Genomic DNA, 18,762 nt, shown 5'->3' with positions numbered 1-18,762 from the left:
CCCAGAGGTAACCCATGCAGACATGGACAGAAAACACAAACTCCACCTTGACAGGCACCTGAGGGTGGAATTCAACCAAATCCCTGTGAGGCAACAGTGCTAACCATTGAATCACAGTGCCACTTTTACATATATGTGTAAAATACAAGTATTTGTAAAATACAAATATATATAATGGCTACAGCATTTTAATAAACTACATTGCTAGCCCAACTATTAATCTTAAAATTAGTTATTCGTCTAATTTACAGAACAGTCATGATTATTTAGTGAGTGATGTCCAATTGTAGAATCACTCCTATGCTTTGCAAGTATGAGCTGGTTGAGTATGTTCAGCACTCTACTTTTTCTGGACAGCAGAGGCAACATGCTGTTAAAATATACCAGTCATTTGCCGACTGAAATTTATACAGCACAATACTAATTTATTTGGTATTTACCAGTGTTTCTATAATTTCTTATTGGGGGAGGCAACAGCCTAGTGGTATTATCACTGGACTGTTAATGCAGATACTCAGGTAATGATCTGGGGATGGAAATGTGTTGCTGGAGAAGCGCAGCAGGTCAGGCAGCATCTAGGGAACAGGAGAATCGACGTTTCGGGCATTAGCCCTTCTTCAGGAATGAGGAAAGTTTGTCCAGCAGGCTAAGATAAAAGATAGGGAGGAGGGAGTTGGGGGAGGGGCGTCGGAAATGTGATAGGTGGAAAAAGGTCAAGGTGAGGGTGATAGGACAGATTGGGGTGGGGGCGGAGAGGTCGGGAAGAAGATCGCAGGTTAGGGAGGCGGTGCTGAATTTGATGGATTTGACTGAGACAGGCTGGGGGGAGGGGAAATGAGGAAACTGGTGAAATCCGAGTTCATCCCTTGTGGTTGGAGGGTTCCTAGCCGGAAGATGAGGCGTTCTTCCTCCAACCGTCGTTTCGCTGTGGTCTGACGATGGAGGAGTCCAAAGACCTGCATATCCTTGGTGGAGTGGGAGGGGGAATTGAAATGTTGAGCTACAGGGTGGTTGGGTTGGTTGGTCCGGGTGTCCCAGAGGTGTTCTCTGAAACGCTCCGCAAGTAGGCGGCCTGTCTCCCCAATATAGAGGAGGCCACATCGGGTACAGAGGATGCAATAGATGATATGTGTGGAGGTACAGGTGAATCTGTGGCGGATATGGAAGTTTCCTTTGGGGCCTTGGAGGGAGGTGAGAGGGGAGGTGTGGGCGCAAGTCTTGCACCTCCTGCGGTTGCAGGGGAAGGTGCCGGGAGTGGAGGTTGGGTTGGTGGGGGGTGTGGATCTGACGAGGGAGTCACGGAGGGAGTGGTCTTTACGGAATGCTGATAGGGGAGGGGAGGGAAATATATCCTTGGTGGTGGGGTCCGTTTGGAGGTGGCGGAAATGACGGCGGATGATGCGCTGTGCATGGAGGTTAGTGGGGTGGTAGGTGAGGACCAGTGGGGTTCTGTCCTGGTGGCGGTTGGAGGGGCGGGGTTCAAGGGCGGAGGATCGGGAAGTGGAAGAGATGCGGTGGAGGGCATCGTCGATCACGTCGGGGGGGAAATTGCGGTCCTTGAAGAAGGAGGCCATCTGGGATGTGCGTTTTTGGAACTGGTCCTCTTGGAAATAGAAAGGTCGAGGAAGGGGAGGGAGGAATCTGAGACTGTCCAGGTGAATTTGAGGTCGCGGTGGAAGGTGTTGGTGAAGTGGATGAACTGTTCCACCTCCTTGTGGGAGCACGAGGCGGCGCCGATACAGTCATCGATGTAGCGGAGGAAAAGGTGGGGGGTGGGGCCAGTGTAGTTGCGGAAGATGGATTGTTCCACATATCCTACGAAGAGGCAGGCATAGCTGGGGCCCATGCGGGTGCCCATGGCTACTCCTTTCGTTTGGAGGAAGTGGGAGGATTGGAAAGAGAAGTTGTTCAGGGTGAGGACCAGTTCAGTCAGTCGAAGGAGGGTGTCAGTGGAAGGGTACTGGTCGGTACGGCGGGAAAGGAAGAAGCGGAGGGCTTTGAGTCCTTCGTGATGGGGGATGGAGGTGTACAGGGACTGGATGTCCATGGTGAAAATAAGGCGTTGGGGACCGGGGAAGCGAAAATCATGGAGCAGGTGGAGGGCGTGGGTGGTGTCCCGAACGTAGGTGGGGGGTTCTTGGACTAAGGGGGACAGGACGGTGTCAAGGTAGGCGGAGATGAGTTCGGTGGGGCAGGAGCAGGCGGAGACAATGGGTCGGCCGGGGCAGTCAGGTTTGTGGATTTTGGGCAGGAGGTAGAAGCGGGAGGTGCGGGGTTGTGGGACTATGAGGTTGGAGGCGGTGGATGGGAGATCCTCTGAGGTGATGAGGTTGTCGATGGTCTGGGAGATGATGGTTTGTGGTGGGAGGTGGGGTCATGGTCAAGGAGGCAGTAGGAGGAGGTGTCCGCGAGCTGGCGTTTAGCCTCAGCGGTGTAAAGGTCAGTGCGCCAAACTACTACCGTGCCTCCCTTGTCTTGACCATCTCAGACTCCTCCCTCCCCTTCCTAGACCTTTCCATTTCTGTCTCGGGCGACTCCCACAGCTACCTGGACTACACCTCCTCCCATCCTGCCCCCTGCAAAAACGCCATCCCATTCTCCCAATTCCTTCGACTCCGCCGCATCTGCTCCCAGGAGGACCAGTTCCAAAAACGCACATCCCAGATGGCCTCCTTCTTCAAGGACAGCAATTTCCCCCCCGACGTGATCGACGATACCCTCCACCGCATCTCTTCCACTTCCCGATCCTCCGCCCTTGAACCCCGCCCCTCCAACCGCCACCAGGACAGAACCCCACTGGTCCTCACCTACCACCCCACTAACCTCCATGCACAGCGCATCATCCGCCGTCATTTCCGCCACCTCCAAACGGACCCCACCACCAAGGATATATTTCCCCTCCCCTCCCCTATCAGCATTCCGTAAAGACCACTCCCTCCGTGACTCCCTCGTCAGATCCACACCCCCCACCAACCCAACCTCCACTCCCGGCACCTTCCCCTGCAACCGCAGGAGGTGCAAGACTTGCGCCCACATCTCCCCTCTCACCTCCCTCCAAGGCCCCAAAGGAAACTTCCATATCCGCCACAGATTCACCTGTACCTCCACACATATCATCTATTGCATCCTCTGTACCCGATGTGGCCTCCTCTATATTGGGGAGACAGGCCGCCTACTTGCGGAGCGTTTCAGAGAACACCTCTGGGACACCCGGACCAACCAACCCAACCACCCTGTAGCTCAACATTTCAATTCCCCCTCCCACTCCACCAAGGATATGCAGGTCTTTGGACTCCTCCATCGTCAGACCACAGCGAAACGACGGTTGGAGGAAGAACGCCTCATCTTCCGGCTAGGAACCCTCCAACCACAAGGGATGAACTCGGATTTCACCAGTTTCCTCATTTCCCCTCCCCCCAGCCTGTCTCAGTCAAATCCATCAAATTCAGCACCGCCTCCCTAACCTGCGATCTTCTTCCCGACCTCTCCGCCCCCACCCCAATCTGTCCTATCACCCTCACCTTGACCTTTTTCCACCTATCACATTTCCGACGCCCCTCCCCCAACTCCCTCCTCCCTATCTTTTATCTTAGCCTGCTGGACAAACTTTCCTCATTCCTGAAGAAGGGCTAATGCCCGAAACGTCGATTCTCCTGTTCCCTAGATGCTGCCTGACCTGCTGCGCTTCTCCAGCAACACATTTCCATCTCTGATCTCCAGCATCTGCAGACCTCATTTTCTCTTAATGATCTGGGGACCCAAGTTCAAACTTGAATTCAATTTTTAAAAATCTAGAATTAACAATCTAATTATACCATCATTGGTTGTTGGCAAAAACCCATCCGGTTCATTCATTAGGGAAGATAACTGCCACCTTTATCTGGCCTGGCCTACATGTGATTCCAGACCCACAGCAATGTGGTTGACTCTGAACTGCCATCTGGACTTATAGGGATGGGCAATAAATGCCCTCAATCTATGAATGAATAAAAAAAACTGTACAGGGCAGTGAATGTTGGAACCAAAATCAATGCCATGGTTGCTGCACTAATGCCAACCACTGTGCGTGGAACCTTACTGTGTGTCCCACTTTAGTGCCACTAAGTCCTTCAGATGGGCCATGCTCAAAAGACTCCATCATTTGTAGGCTGAGTGTTCATGGATGCATGGTGTCATTTTTGTGCTGGTAGATCTACCTTTTTTTATTACTCATTTATGGTATATGGGGGTGTTGCTGGCTGGCCAGTGCCCATTCTAGTTGCCCTGGAGAAAGTGGTGGTAAGCTTCATCCATGAACCATTGCAGTTCACTTGCTGTGGGTTGACCCACAATGCCATTAGGGAGGGAATTCCAGGATTTTAACCCAGCGACAGTGAAGGAATGGTGATACATTTCGAAGTCAGGATGGTGAGTGGCTTGGAGGGGAACTTGAAAGTTGGGGGTATTCCCATATATCTGTTGCCCTTGTCCTTCTTGATGGAAGTGGTCGTGGGTTAGGAAGGTGCTGTCTGAGGATCTTTATACACAGCAGACTCTGCTGTTATTGAGTGTCAGTGGTGGAGGGAGTGGATGCTTGTGAACGTAATGCCAAACAAGCGAGCTGCTTTGTTCTAGATGGTGTTGAGCTTCTTGAATATCTTTGGAGCTGCACTCATTCAGGCAAGTGGGGAGTACATCTGTACTTATAGGGATGGGCAATAAATGCCCTCAATCTATGAATGAATAAAAAAAACTGACTCCTGACTTGTGTATTGTAGATGGTGGACAGGTCTTGGGGAATCTTGAGGTGAATTACTCGCTACAGTATTCCTTGCCTCTGACCTGCTCTTGTAGCCACTGTGTTTATATGGTGAGTCCAGCTGAGTTTCTGGTCAATGGTAACTCCTAGGATTTTGATAGTGGGGGATTCAGTGATGGTAACACCAATGAATATCAAGGGACAGTGGTTAGATTGTCTGTTATTGGTGATGGTCATAGCCTGACATTTGTGTGGTGCGAGAGTTAATTGCCACCGGTTAGCGCAAGCCTGGATATTGTCCAGATCTTGTTGCATTTGAACTTGGATTGCTTTCGTATCTGAGGAGTTGTGAATGATGCTGAACATTGTGCAATCATCGGCAAACATCCCCACTTCTGACCTAATGATGGAGGCAAGGTTAATGATGAAACAGCTGAAGATGGTTGGACCTAGGACACTGTCCTGAGGAACTCCTGTAGAGATGTCTTGGAGCTGAGATGACTGACCTCCAACAACCACGACCACCTTCCTATGTATTAAGTATGTCTCCAACCACCAGGGGAGGGTATGGTTTGCCCCGATACCTATTAATTCCAGTGTTGCTAGGACTCCTTGATGCCACAGTTGGCCAAATCTGGCCTTGATGTCAAGTGTTGTTACTCTAATCTCACCTCTGGAATTTAGCTGTTTTGTTCATTTTTGAACCAAGGTTATAATGAAATCAGGAGCTGAGTGGCCCTGGCAGAACCCAAACTGGGTGTTACTCAGCAGGTTATTGTTGAGCTGGTGCTGCTTGATGGCACTGTTGATACACCTTTCATCATTTTACTAATGATTGATAGTAGATCGAAGGGGGGATAATTGCCCAGGTTAGATTTGTCTTGCTTTTAGTGTATAGGACATACCTGGGAATTTTCCACATTGTTGGGTAGATGCCATGTTGTAACTGTACTGGAACAGCTTGGCAAGGGGAGCAGCAAATTCTGGAGCACAAGTCTTCAGAATGCTGTCAGGGCTCATAGCCTTTGCAGTATCCAGTGTCTCCAACCATGTTTTGATATCAGATGGAGTGAATTGAATTGGCTATCTGTAACGCTGGGGACCACTGGAGAAAGGCAAGATGGATCATGCACTTGGTAATTCTGGCTGAAGATTGCTGTGAATGCTTCAGCCTTACCTTTTGCACTGATGTACTGAGCTCTTCCATTTTTGAGATGGAGTTGTTTCATTGTCCACCATCATTCATGACTAGATTGACAGGACTGCTGAGCTTAGATCTAATCCATTGGTTGTGCTTCACTCTGTCTATTACTTCCTGCTTATGCTGTTTCACACACAACTAGTCTTGTTTGATAGTTTCATCAGATTAAGATCCTATTTTTAGGTATGCCTGGTGCTGCTCCTGACATGTCACCATTGAAACTGGATTGACCTCCTGTCTTGAAGGTAGTGGTTGAGTGACAGATATGTCCAGCCATGAGGTTGCAGATTGTGTAGGCATACAATTCAGAGTACAATTCTGCTACTGCCAATTGCCCACAGTGCCTCATGGATGCCACTCTTGAATTTGCTAGATTTATTCAGAAGTCTGTCCCATTTAGCAGAGTGACAGTGTCACACAACATTATGGAGGGCATTCCCAATGTGAAGATGGGACTTCATCTCCACAAGGACTGTGTGGTGGTCACTCTGACCAATACTATCATGGACAGATCCATCTGCAGCTGGCAGATTGGAAGGATGAGGTCAAGTATTTGTTTCTGTCTTGATGGCTCCTTCTCCCACTCTAGCATCTATATCCTTTGGGATCCGACCAGCTCGATCAATAGTGCTGCTGATGAGTCGTTCTTGGTTGAGGACATACCATAGCACATTGTGCAACCTTGCCAGCCTCAGTGCTTCCTCCAAGTGTTGTTCAAAATAGAGGAGTACCGATTCATTGGCTAAGGGTAAGTGGTAAAATAGATTCATTCTGACACCCTGCTGTCCCACTGTGGCCATGCCTTCACTTCTGAGGATCAATAGCTGAGACAATGGAGTGTAGGTATGTGTGCCTCGCAGAATCACGTAAGTGTTGCAACACAGGAAGAGATCATTTGTCTACAGCATCTGCACTGGATCTTCAAATAATCACCATTATCTTATGGCAATCTCCTATTTTTTCCCTTATGTCCTTGAACAATTATTTGTACAGAACTAATGTGCAGCACCCTCTTGAATGTTTCAGTTGAACCTGTCTTCATGACACTTCAGCAGCGCATTCCATACCCTAACTAAATGCTGTGTGAAAAAAAAACCCTGAGAGTACTGGACCTGGCTCTCCATAACAGCTATCAAGTTGCATGCTTGGGGAAGTTGGGCCCCCCCTAGTGTCACTGTGATCCTATTGCCTCTGGGCTGTGAGGGTCATTTTGTCCCATTTACCAGCCTATTGCTCCTGATCCTGCCTGTTCACGTGGTCTTCGAAGGTTGATGAGTTGGCTTTTGGTGGAGCAGGCTATTTCTCTGCTGAGGTCATGACACCTGCAAGACAAGTGAGAGAAGACATCACAGCCAGTGATTAGAAGTGCTGTGCAATGAATGAGGCTGAAAATAGGGTTGAATGAAGAATGGTACTTACTTACAGATGTCTTACCATTTCTGCAGGAGCAGTTCTGATGTTCTCCTGCAAAGACTAGGATTCTCCCCTCAAAGGAGGTGAAGCATCTGATGTTGGGCAACTCTCCATGTGCCTGGGCCCATTTTGCCATATTGGGGGATATTTTCTTCTATTATGAGAGAAAGGGAGCTTTGAGTGACACAAAAGTGATTGCTATGGCTGTTAATCATGGTTGAGGTAATAGTGGAGGATATGCAGGTGTTCCAAGGCAGTGAGTAGGGATCACTGAGGCCATGCAGAGTGAGTGATGTGAATGTTTTAGGGGAAACACAAGCAAGTGAGGGATGATGTTGTGTGCAATAGTGAGAACATGAGCTTTGGTGGGAAAGGTTGCATTGAGCATGAGTTAGCAGAATCAAGAGCATGCCACTTATGATGATGGAGAGGCAAAGGTCATTCAGCACCATCGAGACCACACTAACCCAGGTGGTGATCTCAGACCAGGTTGCTAGGTTCTAGTGGTGTGGCTTTCTTTGCCAGTCCTCCCAAAAGAAGAAGCCTCTTCCCTGGGTGATACTGACCACCAGGACTTCCAGGTCTACAATGGAGAATTGCAGTTCCATCTTCCCCTCCTCTGATATCTTTGCACAGTATCACCAAATAGACCAGCTTCTGAATGCCAATGTTTGTCCATGTGCACAGCATCCTTTTAAATTTGATGTAGAATCTGGTCTTTCAGCAGATACATGCTGTGGTGAGTTCTTCTGGAAACATACTGTGGTATGATTAGGCTGGAAATAGATGTGAGGAATACCATAAAGGTGGAGTAAGTAGTTGAGGCAAGTTTAATAAGATACGGTGAGAAAATTTGCTAGACTTCAAAGTGAAACACTTTCCAAAGAGCTTGATACAACTTGGACTTCGTCAAAAAGACAAACTTCAGCCCAACCAAATTCAGAGTCATTGAGCACTTCAATTGGGTAGAAGTTAATTCCGACAAATAGGGTAATTAATGAAATATAAACACATATATCTAAACTTATCGCTTACTGATGGTGAGAAAGTGATCACACCACCTTGAGGGAAGAATTAATTACGAAGGTTTAGCCCAGTGCTGAGAATCTGATTTTTGGACTTTTGGTTGATTAACTCATCATTATTCTCGCTGCTCCGGGAAGTGGAAAAACCACATCCTCTCATTCTGTTTTAGCTACCAAGGTAAATAATCTCATACTTATTCACATTATATCTACCATGTTCTTGCCCATAGTTATGAAGACACTTTGTATTTCATAATTTCTGCAGATTTGATTTTGATGGATTGTGGAGATATCTGATTTGCTTTTTCTCAAAAAAAAACGTACTGGAACTATTCTTTAAAACGAGACAAAGCTGTGATTATTCCTCTTTAAGTGACTTGTACATGTGTGTTTGACTATATGTGTGTTTTTGCATTATTTAGAGGAGCAAACATTTATATTTTCATTTTATAAATTGTGTGTACATTCATTGAATAGGTTTGCTTTATGGTAATTCAAGCATTTTGTGTTATTAAATCCTTTGGTTCTAGAGAAAACATATGACTGGTCATATTGAACTTGGATAAAGTATTTTTATTGTATGCAATAATCTATGGAATAATGTATTTCTCATATCTCAGTTGCACCATTTTTTGCTTAGCTTGACCAACTTTCCTTGAAGCCTCCTGGCATCCTCCTCCCAACTTTTTTTCTCACTTTGACTTGTATTATCAGCAAATCTGGAAATATAACATGTGGTCCACATATTCAAATGATTTATACAGCTTATGAACAACACTTATGTAGCTTGTCCCAGTCTCGATCCATGCACCATCATACGAGTAACAAACTGCCATCTTGAGAAAGGCCTATTTATTCCTATACTCTATTTTCTGTCAGATCCACTGACCCCAAAGCAGATCACAGAGAAGCAAGGGGAAAATAAATGTTGAAACTGGCTGATTAGAAGGCATGTCTTAGTTCTCCATAGCTTAGTCCAGTTGATTTAGATGCTGTAGGTCCTGTAGCCTATTTCCACCCATAATGGCTGCTCATTTCCCCTATACCAATTTATGCAATCCTCACAGCCTTTCATACCATCTCTATAATCACTCCCCAGCACCCATAGTGGGCAGATACTAGGAGACATGAGGAGATGAAAAAAAAGCGAATTTCTAACAATCTAATACAGCTCTCACACATGCAATTTTGATCACAGGGAGAAACATAACTCCCATTCATTCATATAGTTTTAATCCCCATGAAAAGTAAACAAAAGTATGTCTCTTTACATATAAAAGATGGTTAATCCTTTAATAGGTTCCTTAAACTGTCAATCAGAAACCCTTGCTGAGATAATTGTAGAATTTCAAACTCAATCAAGTATTCATAATAATTCTTGGGAAATGTCAGAAAAGCACTCCATTGAAACTGCATGAACAAATGTTAAACTCCTTTTCTAATCAGCACCAAATGGCATGTCAATCATTTAGACAGGGGAGGCTTTTTAAAAAAAAACTCAGACAGCTGCAGCCTTTTTTTAAAAGTCTAAAGAAAGGGTCACTTAAAAACAACACTTCTAGTCATGATGCTTACACAGATCTTATCCACACTTTGAGGACTTTTATGTTTAATTCATTAATTTGAGATTCCCACACTGTGGACTTTGGATCTTCTTTCAGGTTAGCACCAAGTACAAATGTCCCTGTTGTGTTCATGTTTCCTGCTAATGGAAGAAAATGGATCTTGGAGATAAACCCTCCACAATTAGGTCCTGTACACCAGTTTTAAAGGTCTGTGGAGTCTTCTTCAGGTGTGTATTCAAGGTGTGGACTTTTCTAAGGAATTGGCTTTTATGTTGGGGTCAAAGGAAAATATTCAGAGGACCCTGAATCACGATAGACTCTAGAAAGTACTTGTAGTTTCTGCCATATATTCCAAAGCCAGGTTGAGTTATCATTTTGCTTCTTAGCAGCTGCACTGCTCGTCAGCTACAGGGTTATCATTGCCCTGACATACTGTAGATTAACCTGATTCTTGGGTAGTGGCACAGAGCTCTGCTAGCCAGGAAAATTTAATACTGGAAAAATACTGAAAAATTGCCAAAAAATTCCTCCCAAATTGCTTTGGTCCTCATGCAGTAATAAATGTACCCTTTCTCTACGGCCCCCTTACACTCATTAGAGATCACATCCTTGCTTGCAAACAGTTAAAAAGACATGATTTTTGCATGAATATGTACCTCCCCATCCCCCCAAAGAAGAGAATAGATTGATTTGTACGTGCAGTGCAATCTTTGTGGAACCTACTTTGAAAACACTGACACAGATGGTATGAGGCTTTAAAATGTGAATAGTTTTAGTGCCTAAAAATAGAAATGCTGAATGGCTTTGGTAGCTGAAAATAGAATTGCCTAAAACAGAGTGACCGCTAAAACAATCAAGCTTGGCAGAAGGGAAATTCAAAATGCTCTGGATCAGACCAACAACAACTAGGACAAATCAAATGAACAAATAGGGCTAAATCAAGCTATTATAGTAGTCATTCTACATGTCTGGATGAAATGTGCTTTAAACTTCAGTCTGGAGTTCCTTAGTGGGTGAAATCCTAAATATATTATGGCAGAATACAATTTGTACATGTTTTATGATTTGGTTTGGCCACATTGCACTTGTATGAATCATCAGTTTGGAGAATGAAAACTAGTTAGATGATAATATGATCTGAAGGTCTCTAGTTGGGGACAATTCTCAAAAGATTTAAGTCAATAACCACAGTCAGTTGTCTTCCTTGTTTGGAGAATGTGGGCATGAAGGCAAAAATGGAACTTAATTAGACAGGATGGCAGCTGACCAGAGTATGGATGGGAAGATCCAAGTCTAGATTAGCGTGGTGCTGGAAACGCGCAGTCAGTCAGGCAGCATCCGAGGAGTAGGAAACCCCCACCCTCCTCACTGACCTATTACCTTCATCCCCACCCCCATCCACCTATTGTACTCTTTGCTACCTTCTTCCCATCCCCACCCCCCCTCCCATTTATCTCTCTATCCTGGAGGCTCCCTGCCTTCAGTCCTAATGAAGGGCTTTTGCCCGAAACGTTGATTTTCCTACTCCTCGGATGCTGCTTGACTGGCTGTGCTTTTCCAGCACCACTCTAATCCGGACTCTGATTTCTAGCATCTGCAGTCCTCACTTTTGCCTGGAATGATCCAAGCTCCACCTTCTTGTTCTGCCATCATTTTGATATATTTATAGAATGAGCTGCCAGAGGAGAAGGTAGAGATAGGTACAATAACAATATTTAAAAGACATTTGGACAGGTGCATGGATAGGAAAGGTTTAGATAGGTAGATTAGAATTGGTTGAGTTGAGGAAACTTGGGTCAAGTTGGGCCAAAGGGCCTGTTTTTGTGCTGTAAACCTCTATGATTCTATGACAGAAATATAAGCATTAGTGGAATTCCATTCTCCACACTAAATGAGAAATTATGAAGATTTTGGTGATGAATAGTTTATATTGCAAACTTGTATCACAATTCAGCAGAATAATGACTTTATGGATAGATTTACTCTGAAGGAAAGTCAAGATAGTGTGGTCAAGGGACTGCCAAGCAACGTTTGAGAAGCTGAATACCATCTGGTCCAATAAATTTCACAAAACAATTCTGGCAACAATCAATGCGCTAAATGTGCTCCTGTTACCAGAAGATGAGTTGGACATTGAGATGTCATTGGGATATTTTCCTAAAAAGCAAAATCTACACCAAAATGATACTATAAATTGGGAAAAGAAGCTCTAGGATTACTACTGGCTGTTAAACATTTTAAAGTGTATGTATGCCACAACTACATCAAAACATTGCATTATACTGATCACAATGCTTTAGCCAATTAAAAATAAATCAAAAACTAAAATACCAGGCTGTGGAGCTTGCTGTTGCAGCCTTATCATCATACTGAGGACAACAATAATACAACTACCAATGCTTTGTCAAAAATGTAATTTTGTTTGAATTATCTAAGTACCATGAAGATGTCAAAGATAATTGTATAGGTTACAATGAAAAAAAGAGCAAATAGGAATATTTAAATGTGTCTTAATTTAAAAACATTTTTTTTTTCTTGTCTATGCTTGATATTGAAATACATTTGAAAACATATTTAATTTTTTTCAAGGATGGAGATATTATAAAAATGCTTCATGTTTAATATTTTTTGTGGACCCGAGTTTAAAAAATTGTGTGTACCTGGGTTGTTTTCTTAAATAGGTCAAAGAAAGAATCGTGGAACATTGTGTTTAAAAAGTATTTCTTGAAAGTCACATGTCTTGTGATAACTTCTTCTTGGGTTTACTACTGTCAAGTTACAGCTTCTGTTCTGGAGACTGTTTGGATTTTTCAGTTGGTGACCTGCTTGGGAAGGAAAATCATTTCCCATTCTATTTCTTCTGCTTTTGAAAAACCTACTGTTATAGATCCATTGTGGTAACTGGAGCTCTAGTCCAATCTGAATCCTGATTATTCTCCCAAGGAGCATCTGGAAGAATTTTCGATAATTAAGCTGTGTTGGTAAATATGCAGAGAAATTTCTTTGTGTTTGTATCTGTATTTGTGTGCCAGGATGTCATAATGAAGAGTCTGAATATTCTATAACTTATTGTTGTTTGCTTTCAAGAGCTAAGACTAATAGACCAGAAGTCTTTTTTGTTTCTCAAAGTGAATCTCTACAGAGAGAAATCTGTTTTCTCCTCTTTATCCAGTGATTTATTTAGAAGGGTAGATGTTCATAATTTTAAATTGCAGACCAAGTTAACCAGTTTTACATTTTCATTGAAATAAATGTAGCCTTATAATAACACAATAATTTTGTATTTGTTAGAGAAACCTGGTTGATAGTTCTTTTGTATTAAGTCTAAAGTAAGGAAAGCATACAACTGATCATAACTGAAACCAATTATAACAATTCAATTTACGCTGTGCCATTTGGGACTAGAGAAAATAGTGCATGCATCCCATTTCAGTCATAAGGTGAATAACATATGTGGAAGTAGAGACTGTTTCAGTAGTTAAACCAAGTTGTTACTTACTACTAAGAATTTACAGACAATGGAAGCATTGGGAGGAAAGTACAGTCCCTGCCCAAAGATCTCTGTACTGAAATCTATAACAGAAAATATTATCTGCGTAGTGAAAACATAGGAACAGAGTATCATTAGACCCTTTAACTGTTCCACCTATCAATGATTATTTATACTGGATGCTCAGATAAGTTTAGTTAAAAATCTATAACATATGGGCATTCAAAGGATGCTTATTGAATAGGAAGTCCCTCTCTCCCGTGACATATTGTTCTCATTACTTAATTTCAAACCCCCGTATACAAACCTTCCTTAGAGAAGTCTTTCTCTGTTAGGTGCTGGAGTTGGTCTGCACAGTCCACACCTCCACAGTAATACATGATGGTTCTATACATGGACTCCTGCAGGATGTTCATACAACCTTCAATCATCTCCTGAGTATTCTGAGATAGGTTTGCCTACAAGGACAAGCAAGGCAAAAACTTGGGTCCACATTAATTATTCTCAAAGATCACAAAAATTAAGGTTGATTCCTCTGAAAGGTTAGGGACTAAATAGATCACATAGAGCCATACCAGACTGAAATATCTCACCTTCAATCCATGCTAGTCCTGAGTTAATTAAGCTCAACTATGGTAGCACTGGGAGACTAGTCTCCTTTGCCAAGTGAGTGATATTGATGCCGTTCAGTGATTTGCTGCGGGAAGATGCCCTGTTGATAGACACAGAGTCCTTTTTAAAGTCAAAGAAGATCAGGTATAGAGGTTGCTGCTGCTTTCTGCATTTTCCTTGGTCTTGTCTTGCTGTGAAGCTCATGTCCATTATGCCCCTTGATGGATGGAATCTGCAATATAATGGAGGAGTTCCCTGGGGTGAGGGAGTCCAGAACTAGATGGCATAGGTTTAGGGTGAGATGGGAAAAGATATAAAAGAGACCAAAGGGGCAACTTTTTCACGCAGAGGGTGGTGAGGTGTGTGGAATGGGCTGCCAGAGGAAGTGGCGGAGGCTAGTACAATTGCATCATTTAAAAGGCATCTGGATGGGTATATGAATAGGAAGGGTTTGGAGGGATATGGGCCGGGTGCTGGCAGGTGGGATTAGATTGGGTTGGGATATTTGGTCGGCACGGACGAGTTGGATCGAAGGTTCTGTTTCCGTGATGTACATCTCTATAACTTTATGACTCTTGCAATAACCTTCCCTGTAACAGGAAGCAGGAGTATCCCTCTTAAAATCATAGAATCTCTAGAGTGCGGAAAGAGGCATTTGGCCTATTGAGTCCTACACTGACCCTCCAAAGTGCATCATCCACAGACCCACCATTTTCCCATAAAGCCACATTTTACTATAGTTAATCCACTTAGCCCACACATCCCTAGACACTATGGGATGCATATGCACATCTTTGGACTGTGGGAGGAAACTGGAGCACCAGCAGAAACTCAAACAAACATGGGGAGAATGTGCAACTTCCATCCAGATAGTCACTCAAGGTTGGAATTGAATTTGGGTCCCTGGCACTGTGAGGCTGCAGTACTTGCCACTGTGCTGCTATGTACTTACTTTTTGAAGATGGTCACAATTACATCATCTCAGAGATGCATTGGTGTGCACTCCTCCTACCAGATGAGGTTATGTATTTGTATTTCTGCCATATATTAGTATTTCAGTGGGGATTCCATCTGTGCTGGTGACCCTATTGATTCTTAGATGGCCCTTTCAACTTTACTGCTTTCATTGATAGGCCATCTGAGATAGAGTAGAATGATATTAGCATCGTACGATGCAATGTCAATAGAATTCTTTGAAATTTTTCAAGGACTATTATTATGCAATTATAAATACTTGTCTGAGTTTCAAAAGTTATTTTTTTCTCAGCAAAGAACTGAGATCAGTTTGATTAATAGTTTAAAGAGACTATTTAAAAATTAACAGTTTTTGTTGGTATGAAGATGATTTTTTTTAAATAAGAAATTAAAAACAAGGAGCTATAAAAACTTTGAGTGAAGTTCTTTTAAAACCATTAAGTATGTATGAGTGAGAGTTGTTTTATATTGTTCGAATATTTTTCCAATTCTACATGAGGAGTGGGGTCTGTTCATGCTGAACCTCTGTAAATGGATTTGAGACAGTGTGCATGGGCCAAGTCATTATGAAAAGATGAGTGAAAGGCATGAGTTGACATGGAAGTGGCATTGGGGTGAGGGAGTATGTGGCGTGAGGACTAGAGAGCCTAGTAGCTTCTAAAACAACCTAAATGATATCCCAGAGAACTAACACAGGCCTTCTTACCAGCCAACCTTGGTACTTAGTCACTGCTGTGAATGCCTAAGATCTGCTTCTGGTACTGGGGAGTCTGACTCTGTATTTCCCCAGGGTGAAATTGGGTCTAATGGGCACTTTAACCAGGGGAAACCTATTAAGATGAGACATTTCCCAGTTTGGTAGTGAAGATCTGATCTGTATACTTCTAAACTATGCTTAAATGAATTCTCAGCAAGGAAGCTGGTTATCCAGATATTATAATCACATACTTCACTATCACTGTCTTGATAAGGTACTGCTGCAAAGCCATTGAAGTCCCATGCAAAGAATACTTCAGCTATAGGAGGTTCTTCAGATAACATGAACTTACAAACAATCTTTTATTCAATATGTACAGAAGCTAAAGTAAATTTTATGGAATGAAAATTATTATAAGATAGCAAAGTTGTGAAAATCACATTTGAGGTGGACATCTTGTTGTAAATGTATTTGAACATGTACATAGTGAATGTTATGATTTTTAAAAACACAATTTGCTTTACAAATGCCCATTCTAGCTCTCTTTCTAATGTCAATTCTGACAAAGTAAAATGGTGAAATATCCTGTGAAATAGAGGGTTTGAAAATGTAAAGTTGCCAGATATAATCACATACTATTCTACCACTGTTAAGTTTCTGTCTGATCCAGACCATAATGGTCATTGTAAGATATAAACTAAATGGAGACAGAAGCACAAGCAAAGATTAGGGAGTAAGAAAGTTTTGTGACTGTGTCCTGACTTTGTCTTATGAATCTGTGGATTTACTGCTTTCTTTACATTTGTCTCTCATGTGTGCAAATTTTAATTATCTTCCTCACACATACCTTTGCTAAACTTTGTCACCTGTGCATGTGCTCTTACCTTGTGCCATATATATAAATCTCATTTGTCCTTATTTGTATTCTCCTCTGTACTCATATCTTAAAGTGCCTCCTGTGTATATTCCTTCTATGTACTGGTCTTTTGTCCACACCACCTGAGCACCTGTCTCCTGACCCTACCTCCACTACACCTGTCTTTATGTTCCTCATGTCCAGAAGCTCAATATTCTCCCTCAATTTATAATTGAGGAATTTCTTCCTTAGAATGGCAGAAAAACAATGGTTACAGTATGTTATTAATACCAGATTATTCAAAGTATGTTCAATTGATTATTATAATATTTCTCTTGTTCATTTTCTTTCACCCACTTACCCCTCTTGATTCCAGCTAAGCTATAGTTCCTTATGTGCAAGCTACATTCATGACCTCATTCATGGGTGAGGACAAGACAGGTTTGGTATAATTTCACAATGATTTTAATGTCAGTTTATTTAGGATCACCCAATTCCATTCATGCTGGATATTACAGTCAAACCAATTGTTTCCTTCTTCAATTTTTGCACAGTAGAAATATTACTCAATTTCCAGTCCTAGCCCAGTAGTGATGAGGCCAACTGCCTAAAATCCAACAGGGTGTCCAAGATTGATGAAATTTATGCAAGAGCAAGGATACACATTAAGGGAATGGTGTTCCAGAATTTAACTGAGGCACTGGGGCGCATTACATACAAGTATTGTGTGACTCTATTAATAGGTTAAAAGGATAAGCAGTCTTTGGGAATTAATTTACAGCAGCGTTGTCCAATCATTTTGTGTGGAGGGATGCACATTTAAATTTTTCTCTCACTTGGAGGGCTGGCGAGCAAATTTAAGAAAGATAAGGTATGGCACAACAGTAAGCATGAATTAAAGTAAAACATTGATCATTTAAACAAATGAGTAATTACGAAACTTCTTGTGCCATTCTGGTTAAAAAGCAGAGCTAAAGATAAACAATCTAGTACCCAAATCCACATCACCAGGCAAATGAGGTGGAGAGATGAGTTAATCTGGCTTGAACCAACACTGGGACTTGCTTCCAGCTCTGATGGCACACATTGCAAGCTGACTTTGGCAGAATCCATATGAAAACAGGAGTTGAAAGCAGGTTGCCTTTCACCCTGGGTTTACCTCCTCTTCAAGCCTGCTTTGGAGATAAGGATTTGGAGGGGAAGAGGAGGGAACGTGTGATTGTGTATCTGGTTAACTTAGTATCAGGATTATACACTCCAATCTGTCTGTCACATACACACTCACACACACAAATACTCCCTTGTCACTCACATGCACATTCCTTTCTACCTCACAAATACACGTAATTCCTGTCACTCCCTCCCACATGTACACTCTCTCACAACCTTCTACACATAGAGCTGAAACTTAATTTTTTGGCTAAGTGCAAGTTGTGTCGTGTTTGTTGGAGTGATTCTTGCAGTGAAGCTGAGGGAGCATTTTCACTTTGTCTTACCAAACATGCTCCTTTAATTACCATTCTCCCCATGAGATGTTCACTCCACTCACCTAAATCTTTTCCAACCTATGACACTATTAGCTCTGCATGCCCTCTGCAATGCCTATTTACCTGCACACATGCCTTCCCACCTGCACCAACAATATAGTTGTGCCACCCATTTTCATCTTCCATAATACCTGCCTCTCACTCTCTCATTTCAGAAGCAAAACAGCCCACAGTAAGACAGAAAAAGCCAAGAGAGGTGGTATGTTGTCTGTCATTCTGTTCCTCACTGCATATGGGAGAATCCTGTCTCTGACTGTCCCGAGCAGATCTTGGACTGGGTTTGGAGGTTGCCCTTGATGTACTGTGCTGGGATCCCCCGAGTGAAGGCTTTCCCCCTTGACTATGGCAAACTTCCTGGATTTATGTCTGCACTAAATGGCATGTCAAGTCAGAAGTAATAGGAGTCTGGTATCTCTGACTTATGGGCAAAGCACAAAAAAGCAAAGCATGACAATGCTGAGAGCATCTAGGCAGGTCGAATTTACAAAGACAGTGGCCAGGGGTCTGCTCTGTCATATCTAGGGTCTGCATATTGAAGTTGGTCAGAAACCAGGAATAAATACAGTCTTAGGGGTCTGTTTATTGATCATTACGGAGATTGCATAGATTAAGGGGATCATTGCTAAAAGTGGGTGGGAGAGCA

General features: G+C 43.0%; 1 long non-coding RNA gene across 1 annotated transcript in view; it reads right to left on the bottom strand.

The window, feature by feature from the left end:
* The window catches only part of LOC122558537 (uncharacterized), a 257,021-nt gene that overhangs the window by 36,921 nt on the left and 201,338 nt on the right, over window positions 1-18,762 (bottom strand). Inside the window, exon 4 of the long non-coding RNA XR_015759887.1 lies at window positions 13,740-13,890. This is a non-coding gene — a long non-coding RNA (uncharacterized LOC122558537). The remainder of the gene's footprint in view (window positions 1-13,739; window positions 13,891-18,762) is intronic.

This window comes from Chiloscyllium plagiosum, unplaced genomic scaffold, assembly GCF_037043375.1.
Source record: "Chiloscyllium plagiosum isolate Xiang-an unplaced genomic scaffold, Cpla_swu_hap1 HiC_scaffold_17, whole genome shotgun sequence".
NCBI lineage: Eukaryota > Metazoa > Chordata > Chondrichthyes > Orectolobiformes > Hemiscylliidae > Chiloscyllium > Chiloscyllium plagiosum.
This window is presented reverse-complemented; position numbering and strand designations above follow the sequence as displayed.